Genomic DNA, 6,000 nt, shown 5'->3' with positions numbered 1-6,000 from the left:
GCGCATCCAATCAGCGCGCTCCGCTCTTAGCCGGATAGACGAAATCGCTCCAGTTCTCTGAAGTCTCGCGAAAACTGGAGCGTCTTCTCCCTGGCTAAGAGCGGAGCGCGCTGATTGGATGCGCTCCGTGCCAGGGAGAAGATAGAAGGCACGCCGAGGAGAACTTTTAAAGCCAGCCCATTTGAGGCTGGCTCATTAGCATAGACGGCGGGAATTATTCCGGAGGGCATAGCGGACAAACGGGGGCACAGTTTGAAAAAAGAAAAAACGATCAAGACTTCATGGGGGCATGTAAGTTAAGCTATGGTCTTAGTTTAATTTTTTTTTTTAGGTGAAAGGTCCTCTTTAAGGCTATAACAAATGTATTAAACAATATGTGATATTTGATAAATGTGGCTTAAAGTACTCCAACGCAGACTCAATCAAAACTGACTTAAAATATTCCCCTTAGGAAAAATTCCCCCCAAGATGTGCCAAAATCTGTCTAAGGCTACATGCACATGACTGTGCCGTGTTTTGCCAACCGCAAATTGCAGATCCGCAAAACACAGATGCCGCCTGTGTGCATTACGCAATTTGTGGACGCCCATAATAGAAATGCCTATTCTGCTCCGCAATACAGACAAGAATAGGACATGTTCTATTTTTTTGTGGGGCCACGGAATGGAGCAGCGGATGCAGACAACACAGCCTGTAGTACTTACTACAATCTTCCGTAGCAGGCAGGAGGCCGGGCGGGCGGCAGCATAACCCACTATGTCACACGCCTGCTCCTCCCACTTTAGAAAATGAAGCAGGCGCGTGACCTAGTGAGTTTCCCTGCCGCCCACCCAAGGCCTCCTGCCTGCTACGGAAGATTGTAGTAAGTATTACAGGCTGTATTGCACATGATTTCTATAGTTTAATATTGCCTACAGGTTAGATATAGATTACTACAGTGAGCGGGGCCCGGTATAATAGAATACAGTGACTGCACCAGCCCCCGCTGCCATTACAAAACCAGATGCCGACCCCCTCCCCCTGTATTCGGGGTCATTTACTACAAAGGGACACTGTTATGGGGGGAATCTGTGGATGAAACATAGCATAAGATGCTATATATGTGTCATCCACAGATCCCCCCATAGCAGTGTCATGCGTGCCATCCACAGATGCCCCCATAACAGTGCCATCCACAGATGCCCCCATAACAGTGCCATCCACAGATGCCCCCATAACAGTACCATCTACAGATCCCTGCCATAACAGTGTCATCCACAGAGGCCCCCATAACAGTGCCATCCACAGATCCCCATAACAGTGCCATCCACAGATCCCCATAACAGTGTCATCCACAGACCCCCATAACAGTGTCATCCACAGACCCCCATAACAGTGTCATCCACAGACCCCCATAACAGTGCCATCCACAGATGCCCCCATAACAGTGCCATCCACAGATCCCCCAGAACAGTGTCAGCCACAGACCCCCAGAACAGTGTCAGCCACAGACCCCCAGAACAGTGTCAGCCACAGACCCCCATAACAGTGTGTCATCCACAGATCCCCCATAATAGTGTCATCCACAGACCACCATTAGTTCAAAACCCACAAAAAGCACACCTTTTGGTTCAAAATAAATTTTTTCTTATTTTCCTCCTTAAAAACCTGGGTGTGTCTTATGGGGTGAAAAATACGGTACATTAATATAGCAGCCCTACGGTATAGTGATTGTATACTATGCACACATATAGATAGAATCCATCATAATATACTGTACACACAAAAACACTGTATACAACACAAATAATATACTGTGCATACAAAAAGATTGTATGCACACTCATATAAAGAATCTGCACAGCAAACTATACAACACTACACACAACAGCTCTGTAAACATACTGTAACTGTAATATACCATGCACACTCTAATATAAATTGTATACAAAATAACGTTCTGCATATACTGACACCCATATAATATACTAGTGACAACATAATATACTATGTACACATATAGAAATTATACAGCATTATACATTATACAGTCATAGAGATCATTTACAATGTAATATTTGCATACAAGTTCAGTAATATATGATTTGTAGACACATGTATTATCCTAATATACTACAAAGTACACAAGCTTTTATATATATATATATATATATATATATATATATATATATATATTGCCCACATGTACAGACATTTATCTTGCATTTCCATCCCCTTTATAGGTATCAGTATGTACTACTCTATATTCTTTCCTTGTGCTATTTTGGGTTCTACATCCTGCACTGAAGTTGTAAAGTTGACATAATATACTGCAGACAAGTGCAATAATACTATATAACATACTTTGTAGACACATATATACATTCTAATATACTACAACGTACACTAGCATCTATTGCACACATTTACAGGCATTTAGCATATTTATTCTCCCTCTTTGTAGGTATCAATATGCACCACTGTGTATTCTTTCCTTGTTCTAGTTTGTGCTGTATTCAAAGTGCTAAATTGTGCAAGGAAGTATAATATAGTTTACTGCACACCTGGAATTGACCTTCAAGTAATGTTAGGATGAACTGATATACAGTAGGAAAATCTGAATAATGCAGCAGATAACTGTATGGCAGATATGCTCAGATCTCACACAAGTGCTGTGTGATCCTAGCAGCAGCTGATCACTGTAGTCCCCTCCCTCAGCAAAGGAATGGCAGCAGCACCCAGCTGACACTGCCAGGAAGGCAGTCCCTCCTAGTAATGAGCTGCTATGGCACAAGGGTTATTTTATTAACAGGTCTGGACAGCTGGGGAAAGACCAGTCCTTGCACGATCCCAGCTATATGAAGGTAAGGCGTTTGCATGCATGGTTCCTATAGCCTGGTCTTCCAGACATGCACTGGTTTATCCCAGGGCTGTGTCATTGCTGAAAGCCAATGATCTGCAATGGGAGAGACTATGTCACACAGGAAGTCTGCAGTGGGAGCAGGTGTCTGCTGTCTTCTGACCTGATCTTGTATTTAGCTACGGTCACCATAAGCTAATAATAATGAGGTTAATGACATACTGTATGCTGATTAGAGCTGGATACACATACCCCCCTAATGCTGTGGAGCCCTTAGAGAAAGTTGGTTATGTACTAAACCAGTGAGATCAAAGTGGACAGAGAAGCAAGTGGCCATTAGTGACAGCATTGCGTCATACTACCTCTGTGTATAACTTTATGACAATGTATCCAGCATTGTTCATTGTTTATCATTCTACAGATACAATGTATCCAATTTGTAAATAAATAACCCTGGAGTGCCCTTCTTAGTATAAGGGTACTTTCACACTAGCGTTTTTGTTTTCCGGTATTGAGTTCCTTCACAGGGGCTCAATACCGGAAAAAAAACTGATCAGTTTTATCCTAATGCATTCTGAATGGAGAGCGTTCCGTTCAGGATGCATCAGTTCAGTCCCTCTTACGTTGTTTGGACGGAGTAAATACTGCAGCATGCTGCATTTTTCTCTTCGGCCAAAAATACTGAACACTTGCCGGAATGCCGGATCCTGCATTAATTTACATTGAAGTGTATTAGTGCCGGATCTGGCATTAAGTGTTGCGGCAAAACGGATCTGGCTTTCCAGTCTGCTGCGCATGCGCAGAACTTTATAAATGCAAAAAAAAATTAAACCTGATCCGTTTTTTTGGATGACACCAAAGAGACAGATCCGGTATTTCAATGTATTTGTCACATGGATCAGCATCTAGATCCGTCTGACAAATGCCATCAGTTTGCGTTTGGATTGCCGGAATCCTTTGCCGCAAGTGTGAAAGTACCCTGTTCCTCCATCATTCCTCTCAGAAATATGAGAACACATTGACAGCTTTGTGTATGGAGCATGTCTCTATGCACACTGATATATTTCAGTTAAGGACTCATGCACATGGCCACAGCCGTTTTTGCGGTGCCCTCTATAGAACAGTCCTATCCTTGCCTGTAATGCGGACAAGAATAGGACATGTTCAATATTTTAGCAGGTGCCACAGAATGGAGAAACGGATTCAGATGGTGAATGAGTGCACATCCGACCCGCAAAAAATGAGTATGTGATGCAGGCAAAAGATATGCTTGTGTGCATAAGCCCTAATATTTAGGTTTATACCCTATTTACAAGGGGAGTGGTAGTGCCAAATTGTCAATTTATTCCTAATGAAAATTAAAAAATAAATTGACAAAGGTTTTCCAGGGTTATTAAGTTTATTTACAATTTGGCCTCATGCACACGACCGTTGTGTGCATCCGTGGCCGTTGTGCCGTTTTCATTTTTTTTTCGCGGACCCATTGACTTTCAATGGGTCCGTGGAAAAATCGAAAAATGCACCGTTTTGCAGCCGAGACCGTGATCCGTGTATCCTGTCCGTCAAAAAAATATGACCTGTCCTATTTTATTGACGGACAACGGTTCACGGACCCATTCAAGTCAATGGGTCCGTGAAAGAACACGGATGCACACAAGATTGGCATCCGTGTCCGTGATCCGTGGCCGTAGTTTACTTTCATACAGACGGATCCGAAGATCCGTCTGCATAAAAGCTTTTTCAGAGCTAACTCGTTGGTGGCCAGTGGGCCCTCTCCCCTCCCTCCCCCTTCTAATTAAAATCTCCCCCCCTATCATTGGTGGCAGTGGAGAGTACCGATCGGAGTCCCAGTTTAATCGCTGGGGCTCCGATCGGTAACCATGGCAACCGGGACACTACTGCAGTCCCGGTTGCCATGGTTACTTAGCAATTTGTAGAAGCTTCATACTTACCTGCGAGCAGCGATGTCTGTGACCGGCCGGGAGCTCCTCCTACTGGAAAGTGACAGATCATTAGGCAATGCGCCGCACAGACCTTTCACTTACCAGTAGGAGGAGCTCCCGGCTGGACACAGACATCGCAGCTCGCAGGTAAGTATGAAGCTTCTACAAATTGCTAAGCAACCATGGCAACCGGGACTGCAGTAGCGTCCCGGTTGCCATGGTTACCGATCGGAGCCCCAGCGATAACACTGGGACTCCGATCGGTACTCTCCACTGCCACCAATGATAGGGGGGGGGGGAATTTAATTAGAAGGGGGAGGGAGGGGAGAGGGCCCACTGGCCACCAACGAGTTATCTACAGCGGAGGGAGGGGGGGCCCACTGGACACCAATGAGTTAACTACAGGGGAGGGAGGGGGGCCCACTGGACACCAATGAGTTAACTACAGGGGAGGGAGGGGGGCCCACTGGACACCAATGAGTTAACTACAGGGGAGGGAGGGGGGGCCCACTGGCCACCAATGAGTTAACTACAGGGGAGGGAGGGGGGGGGCGGCCGCACTGGCCACCAATGAGTTAAAAACAGGGGGGGGGGGGGTCTGCCCCCTGCTGCCTGGCAGCACCTGCCAGGCAGCAGGGGGCAGTCATGTACACAGTTTTTCAGTATATTCTAACCTGAAGCATCCCCATCACCATGGGAACGCCTCTGTGTTAGAATATACTGTCTGATCTGAGTTTCACGATGTAGCTCATATCCGACAGTATATTCTAACATAGAGGCGTTCCCATGGTGATGGGGACGCTTCAAGTTAAAATATACCATCGGATTGGGGAAAACTCCAATCTGATGGTATAAAAGAACTCCAGACTTTACATTGAAAGTCAATGGGGACAAATCCGTTTGAAATGGCACCATATTGTGTCAACGTCAAACGGATCCGTCCTCATTGACTTGCATTGTAGTTCAGGACGGATCCGTTTGGCTCCGCACGGCCAGGCGGACACCAAAACGACTTTTTTTTCATGTCCGTGGATCCTCCAGAAATCAAGGAAGACCCACGGACGAAAAAACGGTCACGGATCACGGACCCACGGACCCCGTTTTTGCGGATCGTGAAAAAATACTGTCGTGTGCATGAGGCCTTAGGATACAAGAGGGGTAATTTATTATCACGTTTTGTGACTTTTCAAATGCCCGTGCACCTAAATTTAGCTGCAC

At 45.4% G+C, this 6,000-nt stretch overlaps 1 protein-coding gene across 1 annotated transcript in view; it reads left to right on the top strand.

The window, feature by feature from the left end:
- Positions 1–2,700: 2,700 nt before the first annotated feature.
- Positions 2,701–6,000, top strand: part of ARHGEF37 (Rho guanine nucleotide exchange factor 37) — a 93,990-nt gene continuing 90,690 nt past the window's right edge. The window contains exon 1 of the mRNA XM_044280710.1: positions 2,701–2,843. The gene's annotated coding sequence lies outside the window, so the exon portion shown is untranslated. The remainder of the gene's footprint in view (positions 2,844–6,000) is intronic.

Source organism: Bufo gargarizans, chromosome 2 (assembly GCF_014858855.1).
Source record: "Bufo gargarizans isolate SCDJY-AF-19 chromosome 2, ASM1485885v1, whole genome shotgun sequence".
In the NCBI taxonomy this organism is placed as follows: domain Eukaryota; kingdom Metazoa; phylum Chordata; class Amphibia; order Anura; family Bufonidae; genus Bufo; species Bufo gargarizans.
The sequence above is the reverse complement of the archived record's forward strand: the minus strand, read 5'-3'. Positions and strand labels throughout refer to the sequence as shown.